We start from the raw sequence: 26,497 nt of genomic DNA, 5'->3' as shown, positions 1-26,497 counted from the left end.
CTAACTTAAGTCTCATGCCTTTCAATGGTCTACTCTAAGTAGGACTTTAGTTGGATTCTACCCAGTGCTCCAATTCTGCCACCATCAACTTGCTGGGCATCTCATACTCTTTCAGAATTCCACCTATTCTCCTGTACTTCACTTTATGCTTCAAACTTCCTCCCAGAATAGTGACAGGGTGTTAGCTCTCCCTCTAACTGAGGGATGCAGAACCATTTTGTGGTGGAGGGCCAAATCCTGCCCCCTGGCCCTCTGTTGTCCAGATTACATCAGTCAGCATGGCCATGGCCACTTAGATTATCCCTCCCCACCTATGTCTAGGGGTGTACGAAACCCTGCTTACCTGGCTCCACCGGGTTCCACAGGTGGGGGGAGGAAATCCATTCCTCCCCCCCGGAATCCTGCCCATCTGGCTCCAATCCGTGGCCAGGCCGCGGAGCCACTGCTCCGCCACAGCGCTGTGGAGCCACAGCGGGGCCTCCAGCCACTGCCGGGCTGCTGCAGATGCAAATGGCGTCCTGTGTAGGGGACGCTATTTGAGTCCCTACGCCGGCCCGTGGTAGGCTACGTAAATATTTATGTAGCCTATCACGGAAAAAACAAAACAGCGAACGCAAATGGTGGCTATGGCGGCCGCCATTTGCATTCCCTTTTGAAAGAGGGGTTGCTTCTCATGGTGTACACCAGGGGTGCCGAATTCAATTTCAGAGAAGGTCTTGGAAGCCACACTAGAGTGTGGACAAAAGCGATGTGGCCCAAAATATCAACATAATTAAAATTCTTACTGCCAGTAAGACTCAAGTCTTAGGAGGGGGATTTCAACCTTTTTGGAAGAAGTGGGCATACTGCACAAATGCTGGTAATCACCACACCATCAATGGTTGGGGGAAAGTGAGAAGGCCAGAGGAAGGGGCCATGGAACCCAGCTTTGGACCCAAGGAGTTTCTGGGCTGGAGTTTCTTCAGGCCTGGTGTACACACACAATATTTTTTTGTTACAGTCACATCTGTGGTCATTTTTTTTTAATGATGCAAATCCCACCAAGACCTGTTTATCAGAGGTCAAAGTGTGATATGTGCATCACTCACAACCAATGAATCATCTTTCATGTCACCTTCATCTCAGGAAAAAGCTATTGTCAGTTCCCAACAGTGTAGGATGCAAATGGCAAGACGTTGCCTTTAGTGAGGAAGAGTGCACTTAAGACCTGGAGCATCCCTACACCAGCCTAAAATCCCACATTTAAAATGGGGCTTTCTGCTTCCATTTTAAATGCAGGATCATGATGAACTCCCTTTCTATGTGCTTTCTCCCCCCTCTTTTCCTCCCCCCACCCCGAGTCTTCCATGTGTTTCATTATACGGCTGCTAGATGGCGCTGTGGTCTAGCTCCTCTTATTGCAGGTTTTCCTCTTTTCATGAGGGAATTCAAGAGGAATTCAAGTGCTATCATTTGATAACTCATTATCTCTGATTTTTTAAAAATTGGAATAAAGGTCATTTAGTGCAGGAGACACCTTGGAGGTTGATGGTGTCATCTAAAGGACCCACAAATTTCCATGAGTAGCCAATCTCAATAGATGGATAAAAGCTCCATGTGAAGAGCACCCTGATATCACCATGGCTGCTTAATTTAGGTTGGCCTAACACAAGCTTTATAAAAATAGAAATACTCAGTTGGATGCATTGATGTATTTTTGTATTTAGGAACAAATTGTATTTAGGAACAGCTGTTTTTCAGAAGTATTATGAGATGCATTCCCTAATTTCCCCCCCCCCCACAATTTATTGGTCTTTAAGATGCTCCAGTTCTCTGTTATAATTATTTTTGCTTCCCAAAAAACATTTAGAGGCCTTGAGGCAGTACACACTATCAGCTGAAAATAGCCCCACACCAAACATATTTCTTAAGTATATGTACCATGGGATCTGCTAGTGCATATATATGAAGACTAAGACTGCAATCCTATAACTGGGAGTAAGTCCCATTTAATTCAATGGGGATTATGCCAAAGAAGGCATGTCTAAGATTGCTCTGTCATGTTGCAATCCTAAACACAGTTACTAGTAGGGAGTAAAACCCACTGAATACAGTTAGACTTATTTAAACACAATAGAACTGCACCATTAAAGTTGCAAGTTTTCAAAAGTGCTTGCATGAAAGAAAGGAAAATCAAAACTCAGTTGCTGTACTTAACCGTTTTGCACAACCTTTTTCTTCCAATCTCTTTTATCCCTTTTCAACGGCTGACAGGTCTGTCTATATTTCTAGACACTCTGCTCTTTGTCATAGTGGCTTGCCAGTGTCTTTAGGAGTAAATTAAAAATAAACAAAGATTTGGCTTCAGTTTGGGGGAATGATAAAAAGGAATGATTTGTCTCCATTGGACAACTTTTACTCAACGTTCAAATAATTAAAACAAACGCAGAGTCACACCTTTTAAAACTAAATCATTGATTCACTTGTGGTATCAGAATTAGAGAAGCAATGAATTTTTATGGTATCTTCTTCAGTCTTACACTTACCTACATAGATTAAAACATGCACAATGTAATCATGTAGGCTAGCCTCTTGAAGCCCTTTAACTGTTTTTTCAAGGCTGATTATGGCCAAAGTTGGATATTAACCTGTGATAGTTACAAATAGGTTTCCGGTAGAGTAGAAAATTGTCGTTTAGATGGAGACAGTGCTATGTATCTGTGTAAAAGAAAAATTCCCCATGAAAAGACATTAAGGGTGATATTTCTCTCTCTCTCTCTCTCTCTCTCTCTCTCCTTTCTGCAAGAAAATATTTCAGTCTAAAGGTCTGGAGGAGCAAGCAAATTCCAAATTGCTGTGTAAATGTTTTAGGAGTATGGGTTGGTTTAGATTCATGGAAAATTGCTCTGGTCTTTTATGAAGTGCAATTTCATTTAATTTTAGTGCCTTTCAGGCCAGGAAAAAGAAGGGGGGGGGGTTCTCTTCCACTGACATGTCCGGCATATTTGCGCATCGTTTCTTTAATATTTTCGGTACAATTCTCTGTTCCAAATTGACCTCAGGAAAATGAGTGACCTTCATGAATTTGTTGTGTTTCCTTCAATGGTTGTTTAGTTGGAGATGTTGCCAACTTCCTGATGGGATATTTCTGAAGCTGTGTTTGAGACATGCTTCCTTTTTTAAAAAAAAACTTAAGGGAAGGGAGACGGGCAGACAAGAGGAGACTGGCTTGGGAGAGAGGTGGACTCTTCAATCTGTAGGTACTGGAACTTTATCTTTCCTTGCTTTGCCAGCTAAGACCTCTCACTTCTAATGTATTAGGAATCTTACTGAAGAAACCCCAGTAATCTATCACCCTATTAAGAAATTGCATTGGGTCAATATTGGTTGCAGCTGAAAGCTAGCTACTTCCTAAGTCTGCATTCCCCTAATTACTATAATGTCTGTTTTTATAACATATTTATCCTATAATACAGTACATATCTTATTTGGAAAACTTGCTAGCTCCCTCGTTCCCCCTTTCAGATTACAACTTCATTTGAGGTTTCATTAGTAGATACAATATTTAGTAGTACCTCTTTCTGTAGAATGTCTAACTATTTTTGATTTGCCTTGCTTTTCAAGTTTTCAGGTTGTTGACTGCCTTACAACAATACTGAAAAATATTTTGAATGATACAAAGAAAAGCCATCCCTTAAAAGAAGTCACTCATCACAAAAATGGCTTCATTTTATTTTACCTTCTCAAATGCTTTATCTCCATTTTCCTCCTTCAAGTAGTTATTTTTACATTTGTATTTTGCCAAACTGTAGCTTACTGCTTAAAAAAAAATCCGCTTATTGATTCTAGGATGTCTATTTTATTCTTTTTCTAATTTATGGATTTATATTAAGTCTAATACAATAGACAAATAGACAGATAAATGCATTTGCTTTAAACCTAGATTTTTAATGACAAGACTTGTGCTGCTAGGATTTACAGAACATTAGTGATATGACAATGTGGAAAAATATGGGTCTTGGTTTTATTCTGTTTAAAGTTGGAGAAAGCATAACTAAGCCATGTCCTTTGCAAATGCAAACTGTATGTGATCCAGAGAGGAAGATTTTGCTCGGTGAAGATGAAAAGCCCTTTCATATGTTGCTATTTTGCAAAGTGCCAGAGGACTTGTTTCTGAAGCTGTGACAGGTAACAGGTTGGGAGGGAAGTACGTCAAGATGGCATTTGCTGACCTAATGAAATCTCAAATTCTGGAAAGATTTCTGAAGTATACATGACAGCGACACATTCTAAAAATCTACAGATAAACACTTCTACTCCAGAAGATCACTGGGCCCAATCCAAAGAAAATGGGTTGAGCTTAAGTCCTGCTGCAATCAATCACACAGGTTAAGCATGAAGAGCTTAAATTCTATTCTGAGTTCTGACACTTGCATGCAGTTAAGGCTGCAAATCTAAGCCCACTTACTGGGGAGTAAACTCCATTACAGCTGAGTAGACATGTGTTGGATTGCATGGTAACTCTATTTGAATTAGGGCCATCGTATGTACGGAAGTTCTAATTCAAACACACACACATTCCACATGTGTGGTGGCTCACGCAATTGAAGTGAATGATCGAATTCACTCATGAAAGAGATATTAGAGCACATCAGGATCCATGTGGGTAAAAATGGACTAGGAAGAAGTGCATATGACACTCATTTCAAGGAAGGGATGGGTAAAATTAAGAGGAAGAATTCTTTTATTAACAAGTTTTATAAAATGTATAAAGCTACAAAAATCAAGAATAACAAACAAAAGGAGATATTGAGGGCAATTAATACACTGCATAGGTAGAATTCTGGCAACCATTCCATTTTCCCAGCCAGAAGTCACAGATTTCCATGGGAAATTTACTTAGCAATTTGCCCAGACTAGTATGTGCCTCCATCATTCAGTGTTGGGGGAAATTGCTCAGTATGGACTGGCCCATAGACAGTATTCTAAAACAACCATTTTCACTCAACTACAGACCCTTTGAGTTTGTAGTCCTCAAGCAATGCAAATGCTTGACCTCCCTTGTAAGTGTGTATTTTGCTTGTGATCACATTGCATCATGGGTTATATAGTCTTATAAAGTTTGTACTTCTGATGCAATGGGACTGGTGTTATTAATTTGGGGAGCAAATGTTCATCATATTAAATGAGTTTTATTGGTGTGAAAAACTAGTGTGGGATTGGATAAGATTAAACACACCGGCAAGGAAGGGTTACTGTATTGCCAAAATGCTTTGAAAGTGCTAAAACAATTCCTAAATGAATGCATATGAATTTTCAGATCAATACTGAACGCCACAGAATTCAACTAGGATTCAACTCTGTTATTGCTAACATTCAGGAGTCATCCTATTTCAGGTGCAGGCATGCAGGAAAGAAGCCCAAATATATTTCAAGCCTCCGCCTCAGCATTTTGTTATTCTTCCAGATAAACTATTGCTTTGTAAATCTGTTTTTAAGCATTTAAAGACGAGGTAGAGATCTTTATCAGGGATAGGGCTGAGTTGGTTCTCATGAAGTTCCATCTTTATCCATTAGGGGGCATTGCTACTTCTGCAGAACAGACCTGGGAAAACTTTTAAGAATCTGAGAACTCGACTGCTTGAAAACAGAGTCAACCTCATCATCCCTGATTAGCTATTTAACACACTAATTTATTGTAAAACACATCGTTTAACAATTCAAGGAATTGTTCTTACTGTTCTTTGTAGCTTCAAATATTAAAACCATTTACTGTGGTTCCTTCTTTGGACTTCCAGTATACCTAGCACAGTAAAATGAAAGGAAACCATAATTAATCAATCACAACACTGAACACAAGTGAAGTTATTTTATTTTTCTGCTGATTTTGACATATTCCCCTATCCCCCTCCCCAATGATCCATTTAAAGCTGTATTTCTTTATCCATTTTTAAAACGTGATGGTGTTTCATAATTAGATTTTGAATGAAAGTGTGAAACTTTGGATTTCAGATAGGAGGTAATCCACAATACCAGCTGGTTTAAAGACCAAAGAACGGATCTCTATCAAGAATTGGTCTGCCAGCTGCTTAACAACGAACTTTTTAATCTTGATTCTTACTGAGGAAACTAAGTATTTGTCTAAAGTTTAATATTACATTTTGAGCATATTTTTAACAGGAAAGGTCATATTGTGGATTTAAGCCATCCATTATATATTAGTCTGTCTTTCCTGCTTATTTTATTTACACTTTCCTCTACTTTTGCAAGACTTTGGAAGACAGGTGAGCAAAATCAATACATCAATCAATGTATTAAATACAAACAAGCAACTAAATAAATAATTTATTTCTTGAAGAAGCATCTTAAGTATGAAATTGTTACACTCCTTTATTTTACTTTATTTTAATTCGCAACTAGAATTCCAATACTACATGCAATATTGATACAGTTTGTAAAACAAAACAAAAAAATCTAGAATTTTCATTTGATTTCCTATTACTACTATTGTACTGAGCAACACAACATAAAATAGATCCTTGGGGGGGGGGGAATGGGAATCATCACTCACTTTTTAAATAACTTCAGCACCACAACAATAATTGAATAAAGCTCCAATCCTATGCACACTCACCCATGTCATAAATATGCTCAGTAGTAAACTTGCACCAACACCAAAATCCTATATATAAAAAACAAAGATAACCATGCTGACTGATGTTGGGAAAAAAAATCTGAAATCTAAAGTTGGGCAATACCTTTATTAAGACGAACAAAAACTTTTTCAAAAATGTGTAAGCTTTTGATTTCTCGAGAACTCTTAATTTGGCTAAATGTACACGAAACAGCCAGGGCATGGGTGAAGAAACAAAAGTCCCCAAATTTGGCATTCTTTCTTGAAAGCAAGTTCCTTTGAAAAAGGGACTTATATATATTCATGTAAATACCAGTGCAAGCGTAACACACTTCTCCTGCATATCATATTAAAACAAAGGAAACATAATTTTTGTTTCACATAATAAGCATAAAATATATTTTCTATCACCATGCTGAACCAATATGCAAATATAAATGTGAACATAAAATGTATCCATCATGTACTTCTTTACACTGGAAAGAGTTAAACCAGGGGGATTTAAATCTTGTGTGCTGCATGCAACTTCCAGAGATAATTTTGAAGTGGAGGGTTCACTCTTAACTTCTCTTTTGATGTGAATGTACTCCCCCCCCTTTAATCTTCAGTTATGCATATGTATAATGGAGCATTTCAAATAAAACCTGCTCAGCTCCGCACCTTAATCTGCAATTAATCACTCCAACTAATCCAGGTTTGCTAACCTGGATTATGTTAATGTTAACATAATTATGTTAATGTTAATGATTATGTTAATGATTATGTTAATGTTAACCAGGGCATTGTCTGTCCCAAAAATCCCTACCAAATTGTTCATCATTCACCAGGTTCACCTTTCCATTACCTGATAGGTTTGAAACCACAGATGTTACAGTTAGGAATAACAAGCTAAATAAGGCAGAAATGCCAACATATATAACCAAACCTACCCTGTCTTGCTTTGAACCCAGTATTAAATATTATTATGTTTATTAAATATTAAAACAAACAAATTCAACATAGCGTTTTATTCAAGTTCAAGTGTGTACATTTCGCAACTCGGCCTCAGCATTCCAAGTTCGGTGTATTTGAAGAGTCTTGTGGGGATAATTATGTTGGACGTGCAAATCATTCAAACTTGTATTGTTTCAAAGCACTTGGTTGACTTTAAATCAAGGCCTTCCATTTCTGTGGCATTATTCTATTGACTGTGGAGTTTCTATCCAACATTAACTTCTTAGGGCCAAACTCAGGCGTCTTTCCATTAAACATATAGGTTTTGGGTTTTGTTTTTTTAAAAAAACAGCAAATAGCATCAGCTGAGTGGGCAATTCAGATTAGAGCATTAACTCTTTGCTCCCCTGCTGAGATCCTGAGGAAAATCCTTCCTTTGAGACTAGCATTTGCCTTGGGAGGAAATCCCCCAATTGCACTATTGGTCCCATAGCAGGGGAGGAAAGAGTTAAATTGCATTCCCATTCCTGTCCTGATTTACATTTTTTAAAACAACAACAACAACAACAACAACAACAACCCAGCCATCCCTCAGATGGTCATGGTCCATTCCCCCAGCCCCCACCGATCATGTGGTGGTTCCCTGGCTTTGCACAGTTCCCCAGTCTCCATACTAAAAGGTTGAAATTTCTCTCCTAAGGCTTAGTTTCTGGCAGTAAGAGCTTTAAGCTAAAATAGGTAGAGTTTGGGTTTTTTTTGTATTTCGGGCCTGCCACCTTTTGCCTTTGACCCAGCCCCCTTTTGTCCTCAGCCCTGCCCACTGCTGGAATGCAGCCTCCAAGAACCTCTCTGAAATGCAGTTCAGTTCTCAAGATGAAAGATTTGAGGTGCAGCACCCTTTATGCCTTGCTTCTGAGCTTCCCAGAGGTATCTGGTTGGCCAGTGAAGGAAGCCTTATTTTTCAGGGTCTGATCCAGTGTCCTTGGGAGGGGCCATAGCTCAGTGCCAGAGTATGTGCTTTACATGCACAAAATCCCAGGTATATCTCCAGCATCACCAATTATAAGTATAGATAACATAGCAGGTGATGGGAGAGACCCTCCACTACCAGATCCCCTGGGAGATCTGCTACCATTCAGACCCAACAATACTGAGCTAGATGGACAAACCAGTCAAAATCTGTGCATCCCTCCTTGTAAGGCAACTTGTATATTTAAGCCAACCTTGTATATTCCTTGTATATTTAAGCCAACCTTATTTCAATAGCTTTTAAAACTGCCTTCCCCATATTGCAGATGGAGAGCTCTTTTGGCTTAAAAAAAAAAAAAAGTTCACACACAGCCACCTACCAAAATTGGAGTCAAAGTAAGATTCACACAAGGGACTTCCTGGGCAGCTCCCAGCTCCAACTCTTAGCTACTGCATTATCTCAGCTTTCATTAATTATTTTTTAAAATAAACATATGCTGCAATTTCTGTGTCTTTATTATATTTCATTGTGCAAAGTTTTAGAGGTATGTTTTATTGTGTTATGCTCAAGAGCCACCTGGACAAGTATAGAAATGTCGTAAATAAATACATAAGTAAATACCCATTATAATTTGGAACCCGCTAGGGAAACCCATCTATTTTGATAGCACAGATTCATTACTGATTGCCTGAACATCAAAAACCTAAAGGGCTGTTCCCCTTGAAGAGAGGAAAAGACTGTCTGCTGCCTCAGTGGGCAGGACTAGGTCTAATGGGCTTAAGTTGCAGGAGCGTAGATTTCAGTTGAATGTTACGAGAAAAGCGTCTTCAAGGTAAGAGCAGTGTGACAGTGGAACCAATCACTTAAGGGGTGGCAGGCTCTCCCTCGGTGGAGGTGTTCAAGCAAAGGCTGGACAGCCATTTCATTTTGGATCTCCTGCATTGAGCAAGAGGTTGTACTAAATGGCCTATAAGACCCCTCCGACCATTAGGCAGAGTGAGGCAATTGCCTCAGGCAGCAGATGCTGGAAGGTGGCAGCAAGGTACCGGAGGAGAGAGTGGTGGGCCATGTGGTATGCCCTAGCCTGGCCTGCTGCCTTCAGATGTGGTGGAGGATATTCTCCCATTGTCAGTTGTTGAAGAAAGGTTCAACTGCCAGTCCAGCTGCTTTTGTACATGGGAGGAGGCAGCTTCTTGTCCTTTGCTTCAGGCAGCAAAATGTCTTGGGCCAGCACTGCCTATGATTATACCATCACAGGATAAATTGTTAGACGAAGGTTTGCCAAGAGCTTCCCTAATATGACATATTATGACCCACTTTTGAAGTGAACTGATAATACTTGGGCCATATGAAAATATGGACAGTAGGGAATGATGGGCATAAATATTTAGGACCAGGGGATGATGATGATGATGATTATAATGGCCCTATTATTTAGCCTATTGTAAAAATAACAAATTAATACATACTATCTTTAGTGCATTTCTTGTTAGCCCCAAATATCAGTTACATTCAATGTGTTTCTGATCACGCTTTTGCTCCTGAATCACTTCCAGGCCAATGAAAGCAAACACACTTTCCGTTGTGCCATTGCCCTTTATAGTCCAACTGCAATTATTTATTTTCTTTTTACTTTTTTTTCAGAATCTTTGCCTACAGTAAGATTTTGTTATTAATAAGTGGAAGAATTTGCAGATGTTTCAAAGAGCTTGGGTAAATGGAATGAAAATTCTTTTTTGCCCAAGGGACTGGGTACAACCCTTTATGATCGGTTCTAAAGTCATTTACCCATGATTAAATTTGGACCCCTAAGTGAAATCTGGGGACCATTACTTATGGTTCTCTGCCTGTACCCCAACATTCATGCTGCAAGTCAAATGATCATCTAGGACCCCTAATTTGGTGTAAGCTAAGAAGGTGAGAATATTTTAAAGGTGGGGGTGTGTGGCTTTGTGGTAGAACCCCTGCTTTGCATGGAGAAGGTCCCAGGTTAATTCTCTGGCATCTCCAGGCAGGGCTGGAAGAAATCCTGTTTGAAACCCTGCAGAGTTGCTGCCAATTGTGTCAACAATACTGGGCTAGATAGACCAAGGATACTCAGTATAAGGCAGTTTCCTGTATTCCTGTGAACCTCCAGCCACTTCCATTTTCCTTGGATATTTCCATTGGGTTCTGGTATTCATGGAGTGGGGCTGTAGCTCAGTGGTAGAGCCCCTGCTTTGCATGCAGAAGGTCCCAGGGTCAATCTCTAGTGTCTCCAGGTAGGGCTGGAAAAATTCCTTCCTGAAACACCAGAGAGTTTGTACTGGTCAGTGCTGACAGTACTGAGCTAAATGGACCCATGGCTTGACTCAGCACAAGGCAGCTTCCTATGTTTCTATGTATCTAGAGACATTTCTTAAATTTTATTTATTTATTTATTACATGTATATCCCACCGTTCTTCCATCATGGAACTCAAGGTGGCCACATGTGGTTCCCAGGCAGTCTCCAGACCTGCTTAACTTCAGGAAGGTGACTGCCTCATGTGCCTTCAGACTGTACCCTGGGATTTTCAGAATGCCAGGAAAATATCAATAGATATATTGAAAGAACAACACTGGCTTTGATTTACTCCCCCCCCCCCCGCAAGTAAATGCAGATGTGCTTACCCACCTGGATAAAGGTAAAATAATAGAATATGACTACCATGGTAAGACTCCCTCTGCTAGTCACATTGTGGAAGTTGCTTAAGTCTCTCCACTGGGCAAGCTGTTTGAATGTACTACCTTGTTCTCTATTGGGCAATTTATTTAGAAATGGGGGCAAATTCATCCGGTTTGCATTTTGACGTGAACCTAGACCTAATTTTGCACTTTCGAACCAATATCAAACTCAGTTATCCTTCAAAATATGCACATCTCTAGATTTTGCAAATGCAGTAAGAGTTCTCTGATCAAAAAAATGTGTACAGAAATGCATATATTAGGGGATATTAATACAAAAATGCATATAATCATGAAAACATATTTCAAAAATGCATTATATTAGGAAAATTGCTTGCAAAATGTGTATATTAGGCAAAATTGTGTACAAAAGCATGCTGTGAGAGAAATGGGCACAAAATGCATACAAATGTCCATGGAAACTGTTTAAAATAGAATCTCATTGCTCATGTTGAACTGAAGACTGGAAAAAATGTTCAAAGTTTGGGATGAACCAGACGTAAAACTGGAAAACTGAGAAAGTGAGAGAAACCAACATTGACAGATGCACCATCCTTACATATATTCCACAACACTGTAGAACAGGGGTGGGGACCATGTGGCCCCCATCACTCTCAGTGCAGCCCTCACCACCCCTCAAAAGCTTTTAAAAAATCTTTTAATGAAAAAAAATGGCATCCAGAATAGTATGGAGCACCGAAAAGGTGATAAGTAGCTTGTCTGTAAGCTAAATTTGACCCTGTTAGGGCTCCATAGCTGCTACAGAGCCCTAAAAGGTTCAAAGTTAGCTTCCAAACAAGCTAGATTTGAGCTTTTTAATGTTTTGAATGCTCCAGATGCCTTTTTTTTGCTAACGTTTTAAAAAATTCACAAACTGTGGCCCATGGGGGGAGTCGAGGGAGTAAAAAGGGCTCCCAGCTCTCCCAAAGTTTCCCGCCTCTTCTGTAGACCTTAAAAAACAACAACACACCACACCTCAGAGTATGCTGCATCATGGTTTCTGTAGTCTTAAGGTAGCAGAAAGAGTTGTGCCATTGTATACATTTTGTGCCATGGGCACAAAAGTTGTGCCATGATATAAGAGTTGTGATGAGAGAGAGAGAGAGAGAGAGAGAGTTGTGTCATGTCAAGAGTTGTGCCATGTTAAGTTATGTCATGTCTAGGGTTGTGCCATACTGTGAAGAAGAGCTGTGCCATGTCAAGAATTGTGCCATGTTAAATTGTGCTATGTTAAGAGTTGTGCCATGTTAAGTTGCTTCACATCAAGGGTTGGGTCATGTTATATAAGTTGGGCCATGATATATATCTGCACTGATATATACATGTAATATATTTTGCACTGGGCTGCATGCTATCAGTTGGAGGCATTTGGTGAGATGGTTCATTGTGAAAGGGTAAAAAAATATAAAGAGAATGCAGCTGGCTTGGCTAGAAAATGTTAAAATCGAAAAGGAATGCAAATATTTTGTGAAAACTCTTGATGTGTTGATGGTTCTTGATGAGAAAAATGTAGGGAGACATTTTAAACACATGTTGGATTTGTTGAAAGCATGGCGAATGTTGCTGGGGCTGCCAGAATTTCAGAGGGACGATTCAGAAGTGCCAGAACCACAGCATTCAAATGGAGTTCTGGCTTGGGTAGAGCGGTTTGGATGTTTCTTTGACAAAAGCCTAAAATGTTGGGGATTTTCACTTCAGGAAAATAAGACAAAATGGGACATAATGGGGATCTGTAACATTTATGAATGGTGTGGACAAAGTGGATAGAGAAAAATTTCCTTCCCGACTCTCTCTAAATATATTATAACTTGGGATCACCAAATAAAATTGATTGGCAATAGATTTGGGATAGAGAAAAGAAAACCATTCATATCACACAGTGGAACAGGTTACCACAAGTAGGGATGTGCTGGGAATTCAGTTCTGTTTAAGCCCGATGGGATTCTGTAATGTTTCCATTCTGGTAAGTGGTGGTGGATTATAGGAGATTCTTCTCCCGATTCTGGAAATGTTTTGCACATGGGGTGGGGGTGGGGAATCCCACAATTTGCACAAATGGTAATTTGCACAAATTGGGGCTTTGGTGGGGGGAAAGTTTAAATTTGCACAACTGGGTAGTAATTATATATTGGCAATCATGCACAAGTGCACATGACTGCAAATCTGCCCATGTGCTATGTAGCCCCACAGAGGTATATTCCCCTCTTGTCAATATCCTAAAAGTGAGGATGAAATTTACAAATTCATTGACAAGAACAGAATATGGACTGCTGGGCTAAATGAAGTAGTATGTATGTAGAGAGGAAGAAACTGACAAGGATATTTTAAAGAGGGGAATATGCCTCTGCGGAGCTACATAGTGGACAGGTGGACTTGCGATCATGTGCACTTGCACATGATCGCATATATATATATATATATATATATGACCTCATTTGTGTAAATTTCAAGATCCCCCCTCCACCCCCAAAAGATCAAATTTGTACAAATTGCAGCCATTAAAAAATCTGTATATTGAAGCGACTCACTACAGATTGAGTCAATATCAGCAGGAGGAAAGAGAACAAAATCTGCCAGGGCTGAATCAGAAAAATCCATTGAGATTTCACTCCCAAAATGGAATCCTCAATACATCGTCACAACAAACTGCAAGTTGTGATGATGGGCATGGCTTTCTCCACAATACTCCAATCAATTCCCCATCCCAGTCAGTTTTTCATCCTCCTGCCCCAATGTCAACCTACATTCTTTGACAACTGAGCCTGCTCAGTCCTCATTGGGCTGATTTGGGGGGTCCCCCTTGCCTTAGGTCTCTCTCTCTCTCTCTCTCCCTCTCCCTCTCTCTCTTATATCTGCGAACCTTGGGGTTCTCCCAGGCCTGCTGATACCCCTCTCTCATGCCTGGTTGGTGCCATTTAGGCTACATAAGGATTGGCCCTCACTGCTGAATGTCAGAAATAGAAGGAATGATGATAGCTATATAGAACATCCATGTTCAGGAGGAGTGTACCTATGAATACCAATTTCTGGGGCCAGCAAGCAGAGGAGCACTGTTGCTTTCATATCCTGCTGGGTGGGCTTCCTGGAAAGATCTGGCCGACCACAAGTGGAAACAGTATATTGGAACAGATGGACCCAACTTGGCCTGATCCAGCAGTGCTCTTCTTATGTTTGAAAATTTCAGTAGCACGACTAGTTCTGTCCACTGGACTACTTTGGCTTTCACATTTGTTGCTGCTATTGTTGTTTAAAACATTTCTCATTAATAGAATATAATAGAATAGGCGTAATAAAACTTACCCACAAGGAATCAGACAATGTGTGGAGGGTTTATCTTTCTTTCTGAGTGTCAGTGCTTCATCCTGAGAATTCTTCACTCATGGTAACTGCTTTCTTTCAGGCTTTCACCCCTCTCCAGATACTAAAACTGGCAGGCAATCGCTTTAAACCAATTCCATCTCTGTCCCATCCTACTTCCATACATTTCTGCAAGAATTTCCACAGTGCCTGCAACAGGGTATGGCTATAGCTCGGACATTATTTATGCCTTGAAATGTGTGTGTAGTTTGACATATCCTTTAATATTCCTGGTCTGTTAATTTAAATCCCTCTCCAAAGTTATGATCTGAAATGCTTCATTTCACAGTGTTTTTGTTTAAATGCATTCATTCATTCACTCATGCCTTGCCAACACAACCATAAATGCTAACCGAAAGCTGAACATCAGATTAAGTGGCTTGGTGCTACTTTGAGGTCATACACCAATTTAACATTCCTTTGAAAAGGGCGATTGGCGTTAATCTTTTCTCCCAACCAAATTCCAGGAATTGGGGTAATTAAATTTGACCAACCTGATTTTCCTGACACCTACAGCTGGCAAGGACATTTTCCATGAGAGCCTGACCTGCAGTGGTGAATTGTTGTGAGCTGTTAAATAGCTGATGGATTCCACCCCAGAGACAACGGCACTTGAGGGCTGCTTCATATATTACCTTTTTTTAAAGGAGTTCACTTGGCCAAATGTAATGTGTGAGCTGAATAATCATGGATATGTTTTGGCAGGAACTTCTCTGATCACTGTAATGCTTTTTTTTCCAGTTACCAAACAGAGCAAACTACACGATCAGAAATATCTCAGGGTAAAACATGCTGGGATGGTATCACTTCAGAATCAATCAGGGATTGCAGGCTTGAATGTTCCTGTACATTTAAAACTCCCTGCACATCCAAAAAAAGAGAGGATGTCATGAAGGGTCACAGCTGATATACTCCCTGGTGTACTACCTTTCCAGCACGTCAAAAGTAAGTTAAGCCTTAAAAAACAGACTGCAGATGATGATGATAGTGTTTTGAATAGCTTTTGAATATTCAAAGTGCTTCATATGTACTATTAAGATATAGTCTTACAACAATCCTGCAAGGCAGGTAATATTATTATCCCCAGATTGCAAGGGTGATTGGACCAAGTTCGCCTGGTGAGTAAAAGGCAAAAGCATAACTTGAATCATGGGCTTCCTAATTTCTCTTCGACACAGCACCACACTAGCCCCCAGGGGTGTTTGAAATGCTAAAAACAGATATGATTTCAAACAAAACACACAGCTCCTTACCAATTCAACATTCCAGCATATAAATGTTTCCCTCCCTTATTAATGGCATGCCAACATTCGTCTCTCTGGACTGATGCTCTGAAATTCACCCAAGGGTGCCCAAAGGGTTAATCCTGAGGGGGGTTGTTCTGCAGTGGGAGACCTCCAGCCGTCTCACCCTGACATGATGGAGGGCTCACATTTCACACTTAATTACTTGCTCAGCAATCACGCCTCCGAGAGATCGATGTGTTTCTCTGTTTAGTCCGTGCAGCTGTGAACTGTTTATTTACTTATCGTTAGGCCGGGAATGGCTGTAATTTAAAAGTTCAGATCTTGACTGCCCCCGCCCACCTCCCCCCACCCTCCTGTGTGCCAGCGCTTTCCTTTAAACACTTCCATATTGCTTTGATGGAATGTGGCTTGCAAACCCCCTTTTACCTGCCTCCCTTTTTTCTGCCAATTGGTCTAAGGAACAACAAGTGTTGGATGGCTGCTACAGCCCAGTCTGTTGAGCCGTCCGAGAAGACAGCTGAGATTCTATGCGTTTCTTTCACCTTCCCAGAGAGAAACTCTAAAGAGATGGGATCAGTAAGGGCTTATTGCTTTTCACGAACATAACACGATGGCATACCCCCAAAGGAGCAGCACTCTCCCAGCACCAAATGGCCTCATTAGGATATCTGCCATCACACGGTGACCAAATGGTATTAACTTTCATGCCGCTGTTGTAATACGGTCGTAGGTGTGAGTTCTTGTATTTTTGAGCCACTGGTGCAAACACATTGGCTTGGATCCTACTTCCCTCTGCGCCCCCTGTGCCCCACCCCCTAATCTGTTTCTGGGAGTTGGAGAGCCCTTGGGAATAGTGCTGGTGCAGCTAGGTAGTTTTAGACTCAATGGTTTTAGAGGAGGGGGGTGGTTAGGAGACCACGTGTATTACTTCCATTGTGAAACACACAACTGATATTTCTCTTTGCCCCCCTAACTTTGCTCCCCTCCATGCTTTACAACCTCTTCTGCATTCCTGATATATTAGAACAACAACAAAACTGTTTGCCAACTCCGATTTAAAACAAAACAAAATGCTCGGAGCATGCACATTTTTGCATTTTTAACTCACTTGCATCATAGCGCCATCATGACTACAGGAATAAAACGGAGTTTGCTTCCATGGCCCTGCTGCCCTCAACACCTGCTTCTCCTTGGTTGGTTATCTCAAGGCCCTGGACTTTGGCTCCAAAGTCCAGCCATAGCTGCATCATGGCTTGGGAATGGGGTGGGATGTAGTGTGGGGGGATTCTGATGGGGGGGGTCAGGGAAATCACCTCCTAGCTTATTGAATGGACAAGCAGCTTAGGATTCAACTCATGGTCTCTAGAAATTCTCCATTCCAATCCCATAATTAGGACCATCCCATGACCAGGATCCAATCCATGGTGTCTACAAATCCTGCATTCTTACCCGGACCCATCCTCAGGGCTCCTTCTACCAGGAAGAGAGCCTTTTTGGCTGTGGAATGAGCTCCCTAGAGAGGTTCACCTGGCACCTACGTTGTACTCCTTCCGGCACCAGGTGAAGTCCTTTTTATTCTCCCAGTATTTTAGCATTTTAACTTCCTAATCTTTTAGCTCTGGTGTTTTAAATCTGCATTTTAAATCTCTGCATTGCTACTAAGTTCTATTCTGGTTCTACTGTTATATTGTGGTTTTGAGCTTTCATCTTTTATATTGTTTTATGCTGCACTCTGTGGTTTACATTTTTGTGAACCACCCAGAGAGCTTTGGCTATTGGGCAGTATATAAATACATACATACATACATACCACTCCCATCACCAGGATGTTTTATTATTATTATTATTATTATTATTATTATTAATGCACAACTCACACTCTTTAACTTTTAAATTAGCAGAGCACAGACCATTTCAAGGTGAAAGCTGCCATCCAATGCATACTTTCCTGAAAGTAAGCCCCACTGAACAAATGTAATTTACTAAACATACATATAGGATTGTGCTATAAACCAGGGGTGGGCAGAAACTAGATCTCCTCCAAATCTTCTGGACTTGAAGTCCCAGAATTCCTGACCACTGGCTATGCTGGCAGGGGGTACTGGGATTTGAAGTCCAAAAATCTGGAGATCTACCTCCCGCCAACCCCTCACACACACACTGTAAAGAAGCCAGCATGCAGAATAGAGCCTTCAGTAATGATGAGAGGAAGGCTATGGCTAAAATACAGACTTACCTGAGAGTAAGCCCATGGAACTCAATGTGACTGCCTTCTGAGTCAACTGCCCTGGGACTTTCCAGTAAGGCAATGATCTTTGCCTTACCAACAGGGGTAACTGCAACTACAGGCATGTCCATATAGTCACCTGTGAAAAGCTGGAGGGTATGAAGAAGGCATTTTGTGTTGTCTTGCCCTGCCTTTATTTATTTATTTTATTTTATGATACTTATGAATTGCTTACATTAAAACAAATTTCTAAGCATTGCACAAAAATATAGTATAAGATCATAATTAAAATACTGTATATTATTACTGTGTACAGAAGTCAATGTTATCTTCCTGGGAATGGCTATTGGGGAAAAAAAGTATGTTTTTAGTATGCACTGAATACCCAGAAGGCTTGGCACCTGCCTGTTTTGGAGTTTTAGGGAGTTCCAGAGAGTGGGTGTTATGATACTGAAGGCCCTATTCCAAACCATCATGGACCGGACCTCCAAAATCTTGGGGACCACCAGGAGGGTATTTCCTGATGATCTCAGCAACTAAACGAACAGGGAGGGCGTCAGGTGATCTCTTAACTTTCTTGGTCTGGAGTTGTTTAGGGCCTTGTAAACAAAAAACCAAACCTGCTCAAACCTGGGCCAGCAGCATACAGGCAGCCGTGCAGTTCCCTCAGCATAGTTGCAGTATGCTGGTGATAAGCTGGTCCCGTTGGCAGGCTGACTGTGGAATTCTACATCAACCTAAGGGCAGCCCCACATAAAGTTCATTGCAGTAATCCAGCTTTGAGGTTACCAATGCTCCTGTGCCTCATTCTCACCAGGAGTCTTTTCTCTCTCTCTCTCTCTCTCTCCCTCTCTCTCTCTCCCACCCCCACTCCCCGCTCTCCCCACTGCCCCAACAATCTCTGGCTTTGCTGGCTTCTCAAGCAAACCATTGAAAGCATTATTACAAAGGAGCCAGCCATGGGTGGGACTTGGAACAAACAAAAGGGGACGGTGGGGATGGAAATGAATTTTCCACAAGAATCCATTTCACCTCCTTGGTAATAAGATGTTTGATTCATTTATGCTGTTTGCTGCTTGTAATGTTTTCTTTTCACAGGTTTTTACCATGTAGCCATGAAGATTGGAAACCAAGGTGTTTGGAAATTAAAGACGGCCCTAGCAATACAGAAGTTTGTGCTCCTTTGCAGAGCCAAGTAGTAAATCCTTTAATGCTTCTGGATTTTACACTCCAGCTCAGAATTCCCCAATGGTATTTAGTAATATGCTGATTGTATTGGTTTTAATTCCAGGGTCACTGGAGTTTTCACAGAAGTTACAGTAGCTGACATGGATTGAAAAGAAAATTGTGCAGCATTTACAAGGCTGGTTTTCTGAATGTGATTCAAAGTAGCATGTGATTTAGATGGCTCCAAGTTCAGGTGAGCCCATATTTTCTGTCTGATTACGTTGCACCCAACACATCTTAGCAGCACTGAGTTACACATTCAGAAGGATCTTGTAGTATTCCTAGACCATACCACTGAGACTAAAGGGTCCCATGCTGATGGAAATTAAGCAAGTCAAAGATAAGAGTTTCAGTGTTAATAGAGCGAGTGAGAGAGGGAGGGAGGGAGGGCTAACACTGAAACTCCAGCACAGTATGTGTGTGACTATATCACTCAATACCTCTGAACGTGTCACTGCAGGTTGAAGTGGTAGGTTCCAGGCAGGGCTAGAGATGTCAAGGTTTGGGTGGGTGGAAGACTGGGAAAGAAAAGAAAAAAATGGGACCCCCACCTGAAGTCATCATGTGACATTTCTGGATGTGCCATTTGGCAGCATTTATTTTGTAACCAATCAGAAATTGAACACAGTGGGGGCACATTCCATTCAACTCTCCTTCATTAAGAAATAAATGCCAAAGGTAATGGATGGCTGTGAATGGGATTTGTTTTTCCTATCCCAGTCTCACACATCACATTGCTTGTTCAGGGATGGGGGTGCACAGATGTCCCTTGTAGTTCCTGGGTTGAAGCATCTGCTTAAATCAGGGGTCCCCAGCCTTTTTGGATCAGTGGGCACATTTGAAATGTTGATAGGGTATTGTGGGCACTTTCACAAAATGGTTGCCATGGAGATGGCTTTTCCATTCAAAAAATGGCTGCATGGTGGATGTAGCAATTCACAAAACAGCCATTTCCCAGAGGGCAAACTGGTAAGACTTAAAGAAAACAAATTTGCCCAAGAACCTAAATACAAGGCAGAGGTGCAAAAAGTTTGTATAAACAGATAGTCCCCCTTAGCTAGGGGAACTATCTGTTTATGAGCTCAACTAAGTTTTCCAGACCTTCACTTTCTGGATTCAGTCTGCATTGTTCAGCCACTTCTATGCACAAGGTCTCCTAATCTTAGTAGGAATGTTGGAAGAATCTGGTTGGAGGTAGAGCTCAACAAGTTTCCACCAGCATGTCCCCCTGGTTGCAGATGCCTGGGCTTGCCCAGCTTAGTCATTTACCCCTGCAATTTTGTGCAAATTGCACTATTTATCCCTGCCATTTTGTGCAAATCAAGCCTCGTGGATTTAAACAAGGCTGCTGCTCAGCTTGCAAATGTTCGCCAAGTCAGGCTGCCATGGGGAACTGTCAAGCCAAAAGTGAACAGGATTTTCCTGCAACAGCCATCCCTAAAAAATCTTAGACCAAAGACAAGTACTGAACCAGTCTTACTTTCAGTTCCTGAATGCTCTAAAACTCCAAGGGTCTGAGTAGGGATGCCTATCCCCAGGAAATCCAGCCCTTTTGGAGCCTGACAGATTCTTGCTGAACCCCTGACTTGGCTTGCATTTGCAAACCGAGCTGGGGGTTTGTTCCCAAAATCCAGGAATGGGGGGGGGGAGGAGCAATTTTCACCAATTGCAGCTGCAGTTTGTGTAATTTGCACAACATGCGGCCGTAATTTGTGCAAATTGCTTTACACATATTTTTTAAAAATCAGAAATCCATGAGCTGCCCTGATTCAATGCATATCAAGTTGGGCCAGCTTGCAGGAAAGTGAGCCGAAGTCTGGGGGGCCGAGCTGACTAAAGTTGGTGAGCTTCATCCCCCAGATGGATTCCTCTGACATCCCCAGATCGGAGTCTCGGACAGGTGGTGAACAGGTGTTGTGAGGCTGGCAACAAGGTCATTCCCTCTTGACCTTTGAAAAATATTATGGAATTAAGCATGGATGAAAATTTTGTTTCTGTTTGGTTTTAATAAAAAAGCAACCCAAACTCAGAAGGTTCCCCATATTAAGGACCAAAAGAAATGGAGATTAGAAACATTGAAATGTGGGAGAAACTGAAATGGACAGATTCATCAATCCAGCGCTTTGAGTGTTTTGCTCTTCAAAGTCCTGGTGTGAATCCCTGGATACACAACTATTTTAGTGCTTAATTAGGGTCACCACCTCCTTTTTTCTGACAGATTCCTCATCCTTAACAGCTATATGACAGTCAGTTACAGCATGGTCCTCTCCATGTGGGGCATAGCTACACCTATTGCTTCCGGCTGTTTCAGGTGGGTGAGAATTTCGTGCAGTTCATTTTTTATAAGAATTTACTAGAATTCGCAAAATATATATGTGGATGAGGCAGACCTCAAGACTGAAAAAAATGAAAAGAAAAAGAAAGAAAGAAAGAAAGAAAGAAAGAAAGAAGCAGGAGAAAGTACAAATGACATATTCTCCTAACTCTAGATGGAACCTAGAAGAGTGCCTGCCTTCTCCCTTTGGTATGCTGACCTAGGGAAGTCGTCCATTCGTCTTCACTTTTCCCTTTCACTTCACATGTTGAGGGTTCAGGAAGGATCTCCTTTCAAATGTGCTCCTATCCATTCAAGGATGTAACAAGCATGTCTCTAAAGGGATGAACTGACAATGAAAATAAATAAATAAAAATACTTAGAACAGGGCTACCTCTTTCTTTGCAAATAACAGTGACATGATCGCCATATGGGAAGATCTGTTCACATCACTGAGATAATGTGGTTCTTCAAAAATAGCCTAGCGAGGGAGACCATAAAGCTGTCAACACAACGATCGCTACTCTGCTTGGCTTCCATCAGTCTGTTGGTTGGATGGGCTACGGAACGTGGGTGGTGGCTGCACGACCATGAGGCCTCCTTGAACAAACGTATCAACCCCATTGCTTCTTGGGCAGGCTATAGATGTTGTATTTGTGCCAATGATATTTCCTGCTCAGCTCCTCCTAGGATAATAAAACTGTTGTTTTACAACCTATATTGATGTCAGAGACCTGATATGACTAACAGGACTGCTGTTAAAATGGATTGATGTCATAGGTGAAATTGCACTGGGGTAGAACAATTGGCCGCCAGGAAGATTACCATGACTGCATATGAGAATTCAATCGAAAGTTCCCCAGCATTGTTTTCAGCATGGGAGCAGCATTTCAGTCCCCAACCCCCTTTAATCCTATTGTTCACAGCAGTTTTTCCTCCACTGCTTTAGTGGCCTTTTTTTTTTTTTCTTCATACCATCCAGTCAGAAATCAAGTAGTGGATGTGATGATGAGAGATTCAGGACAGATAAAAGGAAGGACTTCTTCACACAGTGCATAGATGATCCATGGAACTTCCTACCACAAGATGTGATGATGGCCAGCAATTTCGATGGCTTTAAAAGGGGACTGGACAAATTCCTGGAGGAGAAGGCTATTGATGACTACTAGTCCTGCGGTGGCTTAGTGGCTAAGACGCTGAACTGCAGACCGGAAGGTCGGCAGGACAGCAGTTCAAGACCCGAGTGCTGCGTGACGGAGCGAGCTCCCGTCTTCAGTCCCAGCTTCTGCCAACCTAGCAGTTCGAAAGCAAGAAATTGCAAGTAGATAAATAGGTACCGCTTCGGCGGGAAAGGTAACAGTGTTCCATGCACCTCGGTGTTCAGTCATGCCAGCCACATGACCACGGAAGCGTCTTCGGACAGCGCTGGCTCTTCGGCTTAGAAATGGGGATGAGCACCGCACCCTAGAGTCGGCATGACTGGTTGGGGACACCTTTACCTTTACGTTTAGTCCTGATGGCTGCATGCTACCTCCAGTATCAGAGGCAGTATGCCTATGTACACCATTTGCCGGGAGGGTGTACATAGGCATGGGCGGGAGGGTGCTGTTGCACTCATGCTTGTGGGTCTCCTGTCAACAGCTGGTTGGTCATGGTGTGAACAGAATGCTGAACTAGATGGACCCTTGGTCTGATCCAGCAGGGCTCTTCTTATGTTCATGTGATCTCATGTCATTATGTAGCCAACCGGATTTTCTGGTGTCACTAAGGACTTATGAAGCCCATTTAAATTGAGGCAATACTCCCTATGCAAATTACATGGGAATCCTAGGCAATAAGGGATCATAGTGCAAACACTTTTGCAGCAATCTTACATGCTACACATGGATTATTCCACGGTATTCTGAGGAATTAAAAATGCTGGGTGGTTGCAGCAAGGAACCAAAGAGGAATGCCACTGGGTCTCCCTGCCTCTCAAAATTTGGCCCACATACCTTGCAAATGCAGAAATGGGGAGGAATGGAGTCACCCTCCTTTTGCTGCTGATACTAGTCCCACAAATTCAGGCCAAACTTTTGCCCTATCAACATTTTGGTCCAGTACTAATAAGATGTGTAAAACATAACATTGTCCGTGTGTAAATGTGAACTTTTTAGAAGTGATGCAGTAACTGTTCACTAAACCTTCTTCTGTCCTGCCATTAATGATAGCATTTGGTGCTTGCACACAGGTGTTCATCACCTCCAACACGCCTTGGGTCAAATTTTGTCTGGGCAAAATGTTCATGTCAACTCCTGGAATGTTCTGTATCATTTGCAGCAAGAAAGAGAAATCAACATCATATCAGAGTGGCAATTTCTGTGACATTTTAATTTTTTTTTTTTAAAGAACCCAAATCTCTTTGAGGAGATCTTATGTCCAATGAAAGGTTTCACTTTATTTTTTTGCTTTTAAAACAGATGGAGTCACATGTCCAAGCCTTCTGAGGTCTGCTCGTCACCTGATTACCCAGATCGCGTTACAGCTAATGTGCTATATAGGTGATGTGAAAGTCTGCAGCAATCAACCTATGTAACAAGGCAATTCCACAGGTTTGATTTCCATTTATGGATGCTGATGGGTCAATTTGATGAAAGCCAGAAATCAGGAAAATTAAAAAGTCAGTTCCCCTTCCCCCTGCTTTCCCTTTAATTTCCTAGCTCTGTTTGGAATCATCTGAATCAAGACTGCAGGTTTGGATAGAGTCACTGAAGGTCTTCTATCCTAACTTATTTCTGAGATCAGAATTCCATTTATGATCCTTGCCACAAGAAGCAAGATAGATGGAGGTTGTTAATGGTCATTTGCCATTACTACAATATACCCTATTCATACATTCAAATGGCATTCAATGAATTCTCTGGGTAGGGGGCATAACAAGGGATGCTGGAGAAATTCAAGATGGACTAAAATGAGTTCAGATTTCGAAGAGTCCGACCTGCAGAATCTGCTGCAGGCCAGCTGTGTGGAGTCTGTGGACTTTTGGATATATCTTTTTTTAACATTCCCAAAATGCACAGCAAGTTATTCATAGGAAAATACGCGTATATCTCACCAGAAAATATTTCTGGTGAGATATATGGGATCCTGGAAAATATATGTGGGGGAAAGTTGGATGGAATGGGGGACAATGTGCTAAATGTTACGTACTAGTGGAAATTACGTAAATTGTTCTGAACCCGCTTACAGCATGATTGACGTATTTTTCTACATAATGGAAAAAAATTGAATCTGTCTGTGAATGGATGTCAGAATGAATGACACCACACAATCCATGAAACACACTTGGGATGGATTTCACAAAATCCAGACTTCCCTAGGCATAACCATGGGAGGCTCTACCCTGCCCTGTCCTCCTCTGATCTTGATAACGAACCCAGAAAGCAGGATGGGTCAAGGTGGCAAGGAAACCTCGAAGTGAGCAACTTGCTCCAACAGAGTCCAAGAGTGGACTGGGCTTTCATGCTTCCAGGGTCAGATCACCCCTTCCAGGCTCTGTCTGTTCATTGGGGAATGGACAATCCTGGGCCAGCCCTACCATGAGGCAAGTGAGGCAGCCACTTCTGGTGGCAGGTGCTGGGAGGCATACAGGGGCAGCAGGGTAGAGCTTGCTTTGAGCCCCCTGAGCTCACCTGCTGCCCTCAAGAGCAGTGGAAGCTGCTCTCCGATTGCCACTGTTCAAGTAAGATTCAAATGCCAGTCTGGTTGGCTCCTGTACTTTGAATGGGGGCACTGTCTGTTCCTTTGCCTCAGGCAGAAAAATGTCTTTGGCAGCCCTGCACAGGTCTTAAAGTGGCACCTTCCTGGCAAGATTGCCCTGGAACTGAATGAGACCTCAGAAAAGGAGGTGGATCCTATCACTGGCCCTAGTGTTTGTGGGGGTAAAAGCCAGTTGGAGGATGCCAAAAACCCTCCTGAAACCACTACCCAGGGAGATGCCCCACTTGAGAAGGTTGTCTGTCTGTCTGTCTGTCTGTCTGTCTGTCTATCTATCTAATCTATCATTTCTTTCTTATCTGTGGTATTTATATACCACTGAATATAATAACATCTCTCAGCAATATTAAAAACACAGCATTAAAACACAACATTAAAAACACTTCCAGCTACAGTAAAAAAAAAAATCAAGGAGCGGTAAAATGGAGTGGCATAATTAATTCACAGCCCATGGGAAGCCTGGGTGAACAAGTGTGTTTTCAGGAGGCGTTTAAAAGATGTCACATTTCTACTTCCTGAATTACATGAAGGGCAGTTTTCCAGATTGGAGGGGGGGGTGCTGCTACAAAGAAGGCCTGCCATCTGGGTACTCCATGGCAACATTCTGTTCATTTTGGAATGACCAGCAAAGCCTCCTCTACTGACCTTAAAGGGTGTCTGGTTGGGACACTGGAAGAACTGACGTGTGCTGTCTTGATGGAGCACCTCTCCTGACATAAGCCAACCTTGTCCACATCATCAGGCCGTAACAACTGGAACTGATCCCACAAAATCGGGCAGATGGTGGCATCAGACACCTCTAGTGGTACCACGCTAACAACAGCATCAAGGTCGATGCGGAGACAAGTGATTTTGTCCTCAAAGTGCGATGCAAAAAGGTCACAGCAGGTCCTCGATGGGGCCAGGGCCCCATTTACTGGGGAAGATGTTAACAACTGCCAGACCACCTGGAAGAGCTCTGCTGGATGGCTACTTGAGGACTCAATGGAGGCAGCAAAATAAACCTGCTTTGCTGCCCGCACTGCCACACAGTAGGCACAATTATGCACTCTAGAGCATGCTCAGTTGTCTTCACTTCGAGTCTTGTACCATTTGCGCTCTAGCCAACGTCCAGTCTGTTTCATTGACCTCAGCTCCCCAGTATACCAG

At 41.8% G+C, this 26,497-nt stretch overlaps 1 long non-coding RNA gene across 1 annotated transcript; it reads left to right on the top strand.

The window, feature by feature from the left end:
* The first annotated feature begins 3,190 nt into the window (after nucleotides 1-3,190).
* On the top strand, nucleotides 3,191-25,744 carry LOC146338822 (uncharacterized). Its single transcript, XR_014784716.1, has 6 exons — nucleotides 3,191-3,239; nucleotides 15,319-15,522; nucleotides 17,219-17,384; nucleotides 19,343-19,471; nucleotides 21,497-21,589; nucleotides 24,052-25,744. It is a non-coding gene; the product is annotated as an uncharacterized LOC146338822 (long non-coding RNA).
* Nucleotides 25,745-26,497: the final 753 nt, after the last annotated feature.

Source organism: Heloderma suspectum, chromosome 8 (assembly GCF_057233095.1).
Source record: "Heloderma suspectum isolate Gila_16-S chromosome 8, 16-S_ref, whole genome shotgun sequence".
NCBI classification, from domain to species: Eukaryota; Metazoa; Chordata; class Lepidosauria; order Squamata; family Helodermatidae; genus Heloderma; species Heloderma suspectum.
The sequence above is the reverse complement of the archived record's forward strand: the minus strand, read 5'-3'. Positions and strand labels throughout refer to the sequence as shown.